General features: G+C 33.1%; 1 long non-coding RNA gene across 1 annotated transcript in view; it reads right to left on the reverse strand.

The window, feature by feature from the left end:
* Positions 1–15,929, reverse strand: part of LOC128250997 (uncharacterized) — a 187,776-nt gene that overhangs the window by 139,477 nt on the left and 32,370 nt on the right. Inside the window, exon 2 of the long non-coding RNA XR_008266914.1 lies at positions 6,378–6,498. This is a non-coding gene — a long non-coding RNA (uncharacterized LOC128250997). The remainder of the gene's footprint in view (positions 1–6,377; positions 6,499–15,929) is intronic.

Consider the following 15,929-nt stretch of genomic DNA (forward strand, 5'->3'; position numbering starts at 1 on the left):
GCTTTATTTAAAAGCAGCAGAAATATAACAAAAAAACCGTTACTCTGAGTTTCACGTTCCCGTTCATCGGACAGAACGGGAACGTGAAACTCAGACTAACGGTTTTTTTGTTATATTTCTGCTGCTTTTAAATAAAGTATATATATATATAGATAGATAGATAGATAGATAGATAGATAGATAGATAGATAGCTGCATCGTCCGTAAATATAAATTCGAAAAAGGAAACACACTATAAGTTATAGAGCAGTATAAATTAAAGTTAGATAAGGCCAGTTTATGAGGTTACCTTAGGTTTCACATCCATAAAGGGCCTGACATTATGGCATATCATCAGTTCCCAAAACCTGTTGGCTAAAGGGCTCTCCAAAATATGGAAGAAGAAATGAGCTTATTACATAAATATGCACACACATATATGTCTGCATATGCATGTGCATGGATACCAACTTTAGACAATGATAATGTTGATGACATTGGTAAATTCATGTTCGTGTGTGTGTTTCTGTGTGTGTGTGTGTGTGTGTGTGTGTGTGTGTGTGTGTGTGTGTGTGTGTGTGTGTGTGTGCATGTCCATGATTTTGCTATCCTGCAATGGTTGTAAACAAGCATAATTACCATCCGTGTGATGTTGTTTGCTTCCAGTCTTCTGTGAAAAAAAAAAAAAGAAAAAAGAGAAACGTGTCTGGCCAAGGAGAAATATTACCTTACTTGGGAAACAGGTGAGGGTTGGTGATGGGAAGAGCATCCAGCCGTAGAAATTCTGCCTCAATGAATTTTGTTTGATTCATGCAAGCATGGAAAAGTGGATGTTTGGATGATGACGATTATGATGATGATGATGGTATGATGATGGTGGCGATGATGATAAAGATGAGGAGAGGAAGACAATGATAATGATAATGGGGATGACAATGACACCAATGATGATGATGATGATGACAAAGATGATGATAGTAATGATGGTGGTGGTGGTGATGAGTTGGAGGAGGGTAAGATAATGATAATGATGGTGATCACCACAACAACTACAACAACAATGATGATATTTGCTCGTTCATTTATTTATGCATTTATGAAGCCTTTTTATATTTTTTTAATAATTTTTTTGCATAATTTTTTCTTCATTTTTATGGTTTTAATTTTTTTTTTTTTGTTTCTGTTTTACAACGTCTGCAAATGTTAACCTTTAAACAACCACCAGTTATTACAAATATTTTTAAATGACGGCAAACTAAATCTTAAATAATTCTAAAAAAAAATTATTCTATTCTCCATAATATTTTATTTATTTATTTATTTATTTATTTATTTATGCATGATTTCTATGTTTTTCATGTATTTTTTTATGTATTCCCTTGTCATGTAGACAGAGATTAATTAAGCATTCATATGTGTTTTTATATTCAAAAATCAATATATTTGTTGCATACAAACATTTATATAACATTGTGACCATCCATACATTTGGATTTCACTAATCTGTATTTTGATAATTTTGGTCATATTTTTGCATCTTTATATTTTTACATATCAGGTCATCCCATAAGTTCAATCCGATTTTACCTTTTTTAAAATAGAATGAAATTTAATAGTATTTTAGAATGCCTAATGGAATTAAAAATTATTTTTATGCATTTGTGTACATTTAAACTAATTAAATATAATTTTACAGAATAATAGAATTTAAATTTCTTTGATTAAAACCCTTTCTAACATGGAAGTACCCAAAGAGCATTTAAGGCACATAATGCTTTATGAGTACAAAAATGGAAACTCTGCAGCCGAAGCGACTCGAAACATACACTCAATTTATGGGAAAGAATGCTTGAATGAAAGAATTTGCAGAAGATGGTTTGCAAAATTCAGAAGTGGAGATTTCAGCTTTGAAGATGAAGATCGAACAGGACGTCTAGTTGAGTTTGATGATAAGCTCCTTGAGGCATTGCTTGAAGAAAATCCTGCATTATCAGTTGAAGAATTGACAATAAAGCTTAGTTCAAACCATACAACTGTTCATTGTCATCTTCTACAACTTGGAAAATGGGCGCCTCATGAACTGTCCAAAAGCAATCGCAAATCCCGAGTTGACATCTGCTCTTCTCTCCATTCTCGCAAACTCATTTCACACTTTTTGGACAGACTTGTGACTGGTGATGAAAAATGGATCTTCTATCAAAGTGTTAAACGTCGTAAACAGTAGCTTGGTAAAAGGGAAAAAGCTCAACCACAACCGAGAAGGGACCTTCATGGAAAAAAAGTTCTTCTCTCTATCTGGTGGGATTGCAAAGGAGTAATTCACTTTGAATTGTTACCACCTAATGCAACAATCAATGCTCAAGTCTATTGTCAGCAATTAGAGCATTTGAACCAAGCTTTGAAGAAAAAAGACCCACTTTAGTGAATCGAAAAGGAGTGATGTTTCCTCAGAACAATGCACAACCCCACACTGCAAAGACCACATCACCAAAGATCAAAGAGCTTGGTTGGGAAAAAATTCCTCATCCAACTTATTGTCCCGACATTCCTCCTTCAGACTACCAGGACTTATTCTTTGTTAGCCTAGTATTTATTCTATCAGTCTCTTTTGCTGAACTAACTGCTAAGTTACGGGGATGTAAACACACCAACATCAGTTGTCAAGCAAAGTTGTGGGGGACAAACACACATACACAAATACACACACACACACATATATATACAACGGGCTTCTTTCTGTTTCCGTCAACCAAATCCAATCACAAGGCTTTGGTCAGCCCAAGGCTATAGTAGAAGACACTTGCCCAAGGTGTCACGCTGTTGGACTGAACCCGGAACCATGTGGTTGGTAAGCAAGCTACTTACCACACAGCCACTCCTGCACCTATATATATATTATATATGTATATATATTAGGTTGAATCATAAATAATTTCCAGGTATTTTGGAAGTGAATTGTAGCGATGCATTTCAAACTTCAAGTGTTCAAAATTGAAATGGAAACTACTGTTTTTAGAAGAACCTCATCTATCATTCATATTTAAGCAATGAAAGCATACACAACATAGTTTCATATTAAATTTCACTCTCCTGAAATGGATGATCTGAAGGTTTATATCTGACATGTGATATTATGGGAGCTTAAGAATGGAAAAAAACATCACATAAACGGCCGAGTAAACATGCAGTGTTTGTGGCCAAGGTGTCATTACTGAATGGTAAGTGTGAAATCGGTTTCCAAAGTTTCATTCTGGAAATTTGTCATTGAGAGATCAACTCAGACCAGGAAGCTCATTAGATTTTGGTCAAGGTGCTTTAGTAGAATTAGGGGAATCAATCCTTGTGAAAGAATTCGGGAATTAGCAATTGATTTCATCACACCCAATCCACCCTCGGCCGCCACTTGGAAAAGAAATGCAATATCAGTAAATGGGGTGCTGATGTTCCCCTTACTTTTTATAGAGAAGAATAGGGAAGATCACATATCCAGAGTGACAAGACTTCTTTCAAGGCAGAGAAATTACCTGCTTCTCAACAATATCAGTACAGGTGATGAAAATTGGGGCTTCCATGACCGTGTTCAATGCAAAAGGTAACGGATTAACAATGATAAATCTCCACAACTTATCTCAAAGGCTGAGTTCCATTCAAGGAAAGTTATGTTGCATATATGATGGGAACACAGCAGTAGTTTTCATTCGAGTCTTTCGACTGCAATCAAACACTAAATGCCAGCTTATACTCTCAAAATATGCAACATGTGAATGAAAATCTTTTAAGGAAATGCCCTGCACTCATCGATAGGAGAAATGTTGTGCTCCTCTATGATAATGCAAGACCACATCTAGCAAGAATCAAGCTGGATAAAATATTGGATTTGGGTTGGTCTGTTCTACCCCATCCACCATATTCACCAGAACTTACACCAGCTGAGTTCCATCTTTTTCACTCTCTACAAAATGCTCTGATGAGGAGAAACTTTCCTCCAGATCAGGCGAAGATGTAAGTGGAAAACGTTTACATGTCGAAGCCAGGTGAAATTTCACTCAAGAAAAATCAAGAAAGCTACATGATAAATGGTAAGAAGTCATTGAAAATAATGGCAAATATAATGATAACTGAAAATAATTCTTGGTAAAATTTTTTCATGAGTAAAGATGTTTAACAAAATCAATTTTAAGTTTTATTAGAAACTATCAAAAAATTGTTAAAACATTTTGTGTATTGTAGAATTATAACCTATTTATTGCTGATAACACATGCTGAGGATGGGTAACCACCCAGAAACTCGAGTCTATGTGTATCACATAAAGTTAGAGATGGGAACGATGACCTCCCCTCGCAAATACTAATTGATCACAGAATGTGTGTCATTAGACAGCTAGAGGAGATGCCTTCCTGGGGTTGTAAACATCAGTAGCACTGTCCTGTATAGCATGCCACACTTAGTTGGAAAAAATATATATATATATGTATACATATGCATACATATGTACATACATATATACACACATATATACATATATACATGCATACATACATTATGCACGTACAAACATACAGACATTAAGACATACATAAATACATACCTACCTGTAATATACAGATATATGTGTAACACACATACTCACATACATTTATACATACAAACATACATACATACATTACACACATACATTTATACATACATATAGACATACATGTACACAAACATACATACATACATACATACATATGTACATTACACACATACATTTATACATACATATAGACATACATGTACACAAACATACATAAATACATTACACACATACATATGTATATTACACACATACATTTATACATACATATAGACATACATGTATACAAACATACATACATTTATACATACATGTATACAAACATACATACATAAATACATACATATGTACATTACACACATACATTTATACATACATATAGACATACATGTATACAAACATGCATACATACATACACTCATACATATATATACATGTATTTACATATATGCACATATGCATACATAAATACATACATACACGCACTCACACCCACACACCCACACACACACACGATCTCAGAGTTTCCTTGGAGAAAACTTCTAAGAGCAGCAATTTTGATATAAATACTCCAAATTTATCAGCTTCCATTAGGTTTAAATCATTCCAATTTACTTCTTATCTTCGCACATTTCTCTTCTGACTAATAACTATATCATGATGTCTATTGAACACAGCATGTGCTAACTTCATGATATCACATTTAGGATTCCTGTATTCCACTTTGTTTTGCATATTCTCTTTTACTGTTCTATAATAAGTGCTGTCATGGCTGGATGTGGAGGCGCAATGGCCCAGTGGTTAGGGCAGCGGACTCGTGGACTAAGATCCTCATTTACAGGCTAGTGGTATTTATAGAGTGTTAAACACTTTCAGTATTCAACTTAAGAGACTCCTTCATAGAGTAACTGCTGCATTTGTCGAGTATATAAACAGTTTGGCTACTTGTTTCTCTGAGGACTCTCAGAATGATGTAGACACCTCTGATGAAAACCCAATAAGGCTAGAAAATCAATTAAGTTTGTTCATCATTTTTTCAGTCTGCAGAGAAATGGCTAAAATTTGCCCTGTGTATAATTATACCATATGTTACACACACACACACACACACACATATATATATATAGATATTATAATATTAGGGAATGTCAAAATCCAAACTTACAAGGATATTAAATTTAGTAATATCAAATTGAATTTTATAATAAAAAATATATGAATAATATGGAGAAGAACCACCAAGATGCAATCCAAACAATGAAGGAGATCAGACACCAACAAGAAAAACGTACTCTACAAAATACTAATTTAAAAATCTATAAAATCTAAAAGAAAAGTTAATAATCCATAAAATCTGTAAAATATTAGATTAAAAATTTAATTCAGTTTAGTAAGTTTGCAAAAAAGAAAGTGAATTATAGACTATGTGCGTTTCGTGGCCACATAACAGTAGAACAAATTTGTGCAATTTACAATAAATCGATCAAGATAAATTCCATTCAGAATGAAGTCACTCTTCAGGGTCACTCTTCAAGTCTTTATAAATTCAAAAAACGTATCCTACTATTTAAAGAATATAAATAAAATAAAATAGGAATAAAGTAGAAATATCTGTACATGTAGGAAAGCTATTATTAGTACAATACATAAAATGTCAAGGTTTAATAATAATAATCTTTCAAGTTAAAGGCCTATTTCGTCTAATGAAGAAATGCTTTCTGTAGATTAAGAATAGGAAAACATAAAAAGATAGTGTTATTAACTAATAAATGAATTCGAACGTTTAACAGTATTAATAAAATAAACGGCATCACTTACCTTATCGAAGATTCCTTGTTGACTGTAGTGTTAACCTTAAAGCATGGAGTTTATATGACGTGTGTCACAGGACAATATGGTTTCCTCCATGAACTCAAATATCAAACTTGCTATATAGAATCTAAAATATATAAAACATGTGACAATATGGCGTCATAAGGAGAAGAAGGAAGGACTATTATAATGGATAAAAGGACAAAATATGTATAATAAACAGGAAACTAATCAGTAGAATGCTATTTAGTGGAAGAATAAAATTTTATTATTATTATTATTATTATTATTATTATTATTATTATTATTCTTTTAGATTTTTATTTTAGATTATTATTATTATTCTTTTAGATTTTATAGATCTTTTAATCAGTATTTTAAAGAGTACGTTTTTCTTGATGGTGTCTGATCTCCTTCATTGTTTGGATTGCATCTTGGTGGTTTTTCTTTAAATTATCAATACACACACACATTCTGAGTTATTTTACAGGACTTAGAAAAACCGAAGGACCACTGCAATAAGTGTGAGAACCCAAGAGGGGAATATGTTAAATGAAATCATAATTAACTGATCCTCCTGTATTTTCTTTTACTCAAAGCCAGGAACCTTTCAGCACCCCCTCGTATGATAATTACAAGGCCTTAAATTTTGAGGGGGAGGGCTAACTGACTACATCATCTCTGGTGCACAACTGATACTTTATCAACATTGAAAGATAAGAGGCAAAGTCAACCTTGACAGAATTTGAGCCCAAACCATAATTTGCCAATGTTGCTCCTAGCTTACTGCCTTTATTTAATAATAATAATAATAATAATAATAATAATAATAATAATAATAATAATAATAATAATAATAATAATAATAATACACACAGATAGAGAAATTAAGGCAATTAGACCAGATATAATTGTCAAAGATCATGAAGGAAAAAAATGCTTTCTAATTGATGTATCAATACCAGCAGATGACAACGTTTCCCTAAAAGAAATGGAGAAACTTTCAAAATACAAAGACCTGGAAATAGAGGTAACTCGAATGTGGAATCTAAAAACAGAAACAATTCCTATCATAGTAGGCGCCTTAGGTATAATAAAAAAAATATTCAGACAAATACATAACAAAAACACCAGGACTTACAAATATATATAACATACAGAAAATTGCACTACTGGGCACTGCACACATCCTACGCAAAACACTTTCAATACAGTAACCATAAGAGCATCACAGCAAACCACAGCACATACCCAAGGCACACAGAGCTGCGCTCGGTAGTGAAGTGAAAGCACGTTATAAAAATAAAACTACTGAATAATAATAATAATAATAATAATAATAATAATGATAATAATTATAATAATAATAATGATGATACTTTCTACTATAGGCACAAGACCTGAAATTCTTGGGGAGGGGGATAGTCAATTACATCGACCCCAGTACACAACTGGTGCTTAGTTTATCTACTCTGAAAGGATGAAAGGCAAAGTCCATCTCAGCAGAATTTTATCTCACAATGTGCAGATGACCAAAATGCTACAAAGTATTTTTCCCAGCTTGCTAAGGGTTCTGCCAACAAGCCACTCCAATAAGGATTATAATAACAATAATAATAATTTCAAATTCTGAGACAAAGCCAATAGTTTCCAGGGAGATAGTAAGTTGATTACATCATCCCCAGTGCATAACTGGTACTTATTTCATCAACCCTGAAAGGCTAAAAGGCAAAATTGTCCTCGATAGAATTTGAACTCAGAACGAAAAAATAAATCAAACGCTGCTGAGCATGCTAACGATTCTGGCAGCTCACCATCATCATCATCATCATCATAAGAAGAAGAAGAATCCTTTCTACTAAAGGCACAAGACCTGAAATTTTGGGGGAGGGACTAGTCAATTACATTGACCCCAGTGTTTCACTGGTACTTAGTTTATTGCCCCTTAGAGGATAAAAAGGCAAAACTGATCAGAATTTGAACTCGAGCATAAAGACAGATGAAATACCACTAAGCATTTTGCCTGGCATGTTAAGGATTCTACCAGCCCACCGCCATAATAATAATAATAATAATAATAATCCTTTCTACTAAAGGCACAAAGACTGAAATTTGGAGGAAGGAGACCAGTTGATTACATTGATCCCAGTGCATAACTGGTACTTAATTTATCTACACTGACAGAATTAAAGGTGAAACCGACCTCAGCAGGATTTGAAATCAGAACATAAAGACAATTGAAAAGCCAATAAGCATTTTGCATGATGTACTAATAATTCTGCCAGTTTACCACCTTTAATAATAATCCTTTCGACTGAAATTTGGGGGGAGGGGTAAAATTACACCGACTCCAACCCAGTACTCAGCTGATATTTAATTTATTGACCCTCAATGGATTAAAGGTAAAGTTTACTTCAATAGAATTTGAAATCAGAATGTAGCAACAGGCAAAATACTAAGCATTTCATCCAACGTGCTAAAGATTCTGTTGTCTGATAATAATAATAATAATGGTTGCAAATTTTAATGAGTCTGCCAGCTTACCACTTTAATCATCATCATAATAATAATAATAATAATAATAATAATAATAATAATAATAATAGCAATTTCCTATTTCAGAAATTCAAACAATGATGTCACTCTGTTAGAAAAATCGGAAAAAAAAAATTAGATATCAATTTTCCATATATTTTTCTTACCTTAATTTAAATAATTTGAATTATCATTTGCATAACTTACCTTTGTATATTTCAACAATACATTCATGAATAATAACAACTAAGCAAAAAAAAAAAAAAAAAGACCCCTTATCAGAAAATACTAATAACAATCTAGATAATATGTTTAATTTTGCTTCCTTCTAATTACAAAAAACTGAGACCATTTCTTTTTATCTTGAATTATATGTGATCTCTATTTTACATACGGTTGTAATATATACATAATGGCCTTTTTAATTGCTAATTGTGCACTGTATTCACACCGTAAATTATGTTGTTCCGTAATCAAAAATATACAAAATATACAAATATAAATGCTCACATGAACATTTTTGTTTTATGTGCCTGTGTAGACAGATAAATATGTATGTATATATATATATGTGTGTGTGTATAATTATTGACGACAGAAGCAGTATCTACACCGAAAGGTAATATTTATCTCCAACTTAAAAGTGGATGTTGTGTTAGAACACAGAATAATGCCGTATTTACTACAAGAGGACTATATATATATATGTGTGTGTGTGTGTGCGTATTACTCCATTTATTAAATTTTACATTTACTTAAATACCCCAAACTAACAGGGAGTTTCTACCTCATAAACAGGTGTTACACCACAGTCATTTTTGTGATCTTTGCTACCCTAGTATCTATTAACCAATTTATTTTGTCGGAGTTAATTGTTAACTAAGAGAAAATAAATACATATAATCAAATATATACATATATATATATATATTGAAGGTTATATTATCTTCAAATTGAAAGCAAGGGACAGGTTGGGTATGGAACTGGAAAGGCAGCCAGTTCCAAAACTACCCACCCGTCCAAAAAGGAAAAGTGTCCTTAATGCCAGCTTCAACAAAAGCAACTCCAGTCTCATCATCATCGTCTGAAGCAGAGACTGAAAGTGAATAACAAGAGTCCGAAAAATCAGATGAAGAATCCACACAAACAAGGAGGAAGTATAGCAAAACTGGAACTGCAACCAAGTTAGTATTATCTTCCAAGCTATCAACCCAAAAAGCAACAACAGTTTGTCAACAATTATCTGAAGATGGAATCAATGTCGAGACTCCTTCCCAATCTGGTATTTACAGATCGACTTTCAAAGAAGCTGTTAAACTAAAAAAGAAAATGAAGAAAACACTACATTTAGAAAACTGGTCATTGCCTTTTGATGGTAAACGTATTGATGACCAAGAATACCAAGCGCTAGTTTTAAAGAATAAACAGAGAGTAGTTAAGTCAGAAGCAGTCTAATTACCAAAGGGAAAAGCCGATACTGTTGTGAAAGGAATAACAGCCGTTTTAGATGAATCCAGTTTGTGGAACTGTGTAAACATGATTATCGCTGACACAACAAGTGTGAACACTGGGAAAAGAAATCGCATTGTCATTCAGTTGCAAAGACTGTTTACTCAAAAAGGTTTGAAAGAACCGCAGTTTATTGGTTGGCAGCATAATATCCTTGATAGAGTTTCTTCTTGGAGAACAAAATTCATCTCCCAATATTGAATATACATTCATCCCAGAGCTTCTAAGTAATTACGAGAAACTCCAGGCTAATCTCAACGATGGTGAAGAAAAGATTATTGAATCAGCAGGATGGTGAGATGACATGAAATTTCTATTTTACTTGACAAGAGTTTTTTGTTTCTTTGAAGAAACCAGAGATATTCATACTGTAAAGTTTCAAAAAATATCCAACTTAAGTAATGCAAGATGGAATTCTCGAGTAATACTAGCTCTTTTGGCATTTATTCTTCTACCAGAGAAAAGAGTTTTGATTCTCAATGTTTGTTGATTCATCTCTTACAGCTGGGCAGATTTTTGGTTTACTGACCAAATGTTCAATGCACAGGACTATCAGAAGTTATGTGGTAGCCTGCATGTTCGTAAAAAAGCATTGAACTCTGTAAAAGACTTTTGGCGTCGAGAACTATCAAAACTGGATATTTCTAGAACAAATCAGAGTGCAGAACGGGCAATCAAGTACCTTCAAGATATCTATGATGCTTGTAAAAAGGAGAAACTTCAGCTTCATTTTATTTGATCTAACAAAACATATTAATTCTTTGTTATGTTTAAAAATTTGCGAACATTCAGCACCTTTTTTCTTATACACTTATTTAGAATTGGAATTAAACCTATAACGTTAAAAATAAGTATTGTTTTTAATTTTGCATGTTATCAAATACTTGTAGTGGCCTCTGTCTTAAAACAGCTTCGTTTTGAACCTTTGCACTGAGAAATTTCAATTCAGTAATCTTTAAAATGTATAAATATACTTCTATTCCACATCTCTCTGGCGTTTAGAAGGATTAAGTCTGTGGAAATACTGAAGTGTGAATCTAGTACCACCTAGTGATTATAGCTTTAAAAGCTATACTATTTCTGCTTTGCATTGAGTCAGCACACCAGATTTGATAAAAACTTGAGTAGGCGTTATGAACCCTCACTAAAATTTTGCCTGATTTGGGTCAAAAGGGATGATCGATTTCTTAAGTTGGGGGTGAAATGTTTTTCACATAAAGAAAATAAATGGTCGTTTCCTGACTTTTAAAAAATTATTCATCGAATAACAGTATAGGATTATTTAGGTTGTGAAAAAGTCATAGCCTTAATATATATATATATATATATATATATAATAATGATAATGATAATAATAATAATAATAATAATAATAATAATAATAATACGGCATGGATTTTGTCTCTTGAGTTATTACCTCTACAAATTGCTGATAACCAATGTTTAAAAAAAGATTTTGATTCCCCTCAATAAATCTTATATCAAATGCTTTCCTTACATGAAGATGTTCATAACCGTGCTCCATTCGTTTCCCTAAATAATTATATTTATTTATTTATTGCCCACAGCGGGACTAAACATAGAGGTGACAAACAAGGACAGACAAAGGGATTAAGTCTATAACGTTGACCCCAGTGCGTAATTAGCATTTATTTAATCGACCCCGAAAGGACGAAAGGCAAAGTCGACCTCGGCGGAATTTGAACTCGCTAAGCATTTTGCCCGGCGTACTAACGACTCTGCCAGTTCGCCTGTTGCTAATATTTATTATCTCACCGAATGTCCTCAAAGTTCATAACTTAGATTTGGTTTAGCACTTAACGACACCACTTTTCTTTCTTTCGTCTTCTCTCCTTAATCAATTTTAGAGTTAAATATTTTGATCCATTTTCCCTACACAAAATCACTTCTCTCTGTGACTGAACCTTCTTAAAGTTATATAAATTCGACTCATTGTAGATGTTTTGATTCATTAAATCTTCGTAACATACACTATCGAGATTCTTTCATTCACCGTCTCTCTTTAAATATTTTGATTAATTTTCAGTACACAACATCACTACTCCTCTCTTTCTCTCACCCTTCTCTTTCTGAATGTTCCTATAACTATATATTTCAATTCATTGAACCTTCGTAAAGCACACTATTTAGATTCGTTTTAGCACTTAACGACATTACTTTTCTTTCTTCCATCCACCTTTGCTACACACTTCCTTATTTATTTCTTCACTACTTAAACATTCTTAAAGTTAAATATTTTGATTTGTTTTCATCACATAACAACACCACTCTTCCTTCTCTCACCTCTCGTTTCAGACACCTTATTTCATTTTTTTTATCTTTCATAAACACACACAACCCTGGAGTTACCAACTTGTTTCAAATTATACAATCAAACTTACCAATAGTCCTACAAAGCCCCAAAATAGGAAACCTATTAAACAAATATTGCATAAGAAACAGTAAACACCAAGAGAAAAACCTGAAAAAACAACTAACAAGAGCAAAATTCTCACCAGAGAATAAAACCGAATTCTTTGTAAAAGAGTGTGGAGATGGTAGATGTGGGATCTGCAGTAACCCCATCTACAAATATATAGAGGGAACCAAACAAATAAAATTTAAGAGTGGTCACACATTCAAAGTAAATATTGCAAGATGCAAAACGTAATATACTGCATAACCTGTCCCACATGCAAGGGGAATTATATAGGTGAAACTGGAAATTCTTTATGCCAACGAGCCAGAGTTCACTATCAACATGTCCGACAGGAGGAACTGCGAAAGATTCCACTGAGTGAACACTTAGAAGCATGTGGAGAAGGAAAATTTAAGGTCTTTCCCTTCTATAAATGCCCAAGGAATGACACCTTCTTCAGAACAAATATGGAACAATACTTCATTATAATGTTCTCCCCCAAACTGAATGGCTGAAGATATGAAAATCACAGCAACTTCCCTTTAAACCCATCTATATAATAATGTCCTCAGAATGTACAAGAAATTGTATACATATCTGTTTCATTGAGATCCTCCACAACACACTTTCCCTTGTACATTATTGCCCATCCTAATATCTTCATTTTTGTAAAGAATTGTTCCTAATCTTCATTCTTCTTGAAAAAAAAAATATATGTATATATATATAGCTGTGACTAGTGAAATATTACAATTTCTGTAATGATTTGTACTGGATGAAGAACCAATCTTGTAAAGTAAATGGTAATTTTGTATTAAACACACACACACACAGAGTTCTATACATGTGTATATACATAAATAAAAACATTCTTACATCCAGATTTTCCAACCCATACCAGCACGAGAATCAAACATTAGACAAGGATGATGATGATGATGATAATGAATCCAGACAATTTTTTCAAAATTCCTTTTATTAACTAACTTGTCATCTTCTATTGAAAGAACTGGCCAACTGTATAGATGTAAACAATTTCTTCTTCTTCCTTTCTTCCTTCTTTCTTTCCTTCTGTTTTCCATTGACACTCCTTTCAGATACACAGGCACACACACACACACATACACACACACACACAAACACACACACACACACATTCTCTCTCACTGGGCAGGTGATGATGATGATGATGATGATAAGTCCAGACAATTTTTTGAAAAATAACTTTTTTCAAAACAAGATCCCCCCCCCCCTTAGATAGCCACCTGGTTTTGCCATTTTTAAAGGCCAAGAATAAACTTGTCATCTTTTATTGAAAGAACTGACCAGCTCTATAGATGTAAACACATTTTTTTTCTTCTTTCTCTCTTCCTTCTTTCTTTCCTTTTCTTTTCCATTTAGACTCCTTTCAAATACACAGACACACACACAAGCGCACACACACACACTCACATACACACACACACTCTCTCTCACTTTCTCCCTACTCCTCACCCTCTTTTACTATCCTATATCTCTCTCCACCCCAATACACTCAATAATACTATAAAAAGAGATGAATCCCTTCAAAAAAATTTAAATCTGAAGAATCTACTAGAGTAGATGCAAGTGCTGATATATGATTTATTAAAACATGTGACATATTAATAAAAATTTGTAGACGTACAACCATCCAGATCTCTGAGTACCTTATTTTTTCTAATATATATATATATATAATCGTAATTGAATCAAATTCGATGACTGGCACCTGTGCCAGTGGGGCACCAACAGCACCGTCCGAGTGTGATCATTGCCAGAGCAGCTGTTTGCCTTCTGTTCTATTGGCACGTAAATAGCCCCATTTGAGCATGATCATTACTAGTGTCGCCTTACTGGCCCTTGTGCCGGTGGCACGTAAAAGCACCCATTACACTCTCAGAATGGTTGGCGTTAGGAAGGGCATCCAGCTGTAGAAACTCTGCCAAATCAGATTGGAGCCTGGTGTACCCATCTGGTTCACCAATCCTCAGTCAAATCGCCCAACCCAAGCTAGCATGGAAAGCGGATGTTAAACGATGATGATGTACACATTATATATATTTATGATATATATTGTATGATATATATTGTATTATATATATATCTATATAATACATAATGTATGCATGTGGTGAGTGTTTTCCTTTCTGTTGATGCTGCAAGTGAACAATACCTTCACACAATGTGGTGTTCTTTGTTTTATTTCATGGAAAGAAACCGCACAAATCAGAAAATATTACTTTGCTTAGAAACCAGGGGAGGGTTTGTAACAGGAAAAGCATCTGGCTGCAGGAACTCTGCTTCATGAGCCCTATCCAGCCTTATGCAAGTATGCAAAAGTGGATGCCAACAAATTGAAATGATAATGACTAATTTAAAGGTAAGTATGAATACATAAGCATGCACAGGAAGACTCTGTTGTCATGGCAACGAAATATATAGTTGCATTTGCATATCTTAACACTATGCTGATCCTTTAGAATCATCTCCCATTTATATATTGTTACATCACATTAATTCATAGTTAACTAATATACATAACTTCATTAAATAGATGCAAAAAAGTAACTTTCTAAATTATGAGAAAGGTATCTGATATTGACGTCAGAGTTTATAAGCAAAATTTAATAGAAATAAATGAGGTGGCTTATTTTATTATTTTTTTTTACCTGTTTTTCTTTTTTTCATCGTTAAGAATGATTCATTATCATTAAAAAGAACAAACGATAATGAGGTTACTTTAATCAATCTGTGTTTTGAACAGTGAGCGGGATAAAGAGTCTAAGTTACATTCCATATAGTGAAAGAGTGGAAAGCGTGTGTGTACATGCATGTGTGTATATGAACATGTGTGTATGTATGTATATGTATATCATGTATATACATGTATATACATATATATGTATATTTGTGTGTGTGTATAGATATATACATATACTTATATATATATATACATATATGTGTGTGTGTGTGTATATATATATATATATATATACATATATATATATTTGTATGTACATACGTATATATATATGTGTATGTGTGTATATATGCATGTATATATGTGTATATAT

This window comes from Octopus bimaculoides, chromosome 27, assembly GCF_001194135.2.
Source record: "Octopus bimaculoides isolate UCB-OBI-ISO-001 chromosome 27, ASM119413v2, whole genome shotgun sequence".
Lineage (NCBI taxonomy): Eukaryota > Metazoa > Mollusca > Cephalopoda > Octopoda > Octopodidae > Octopus > Octopus bimaculoides.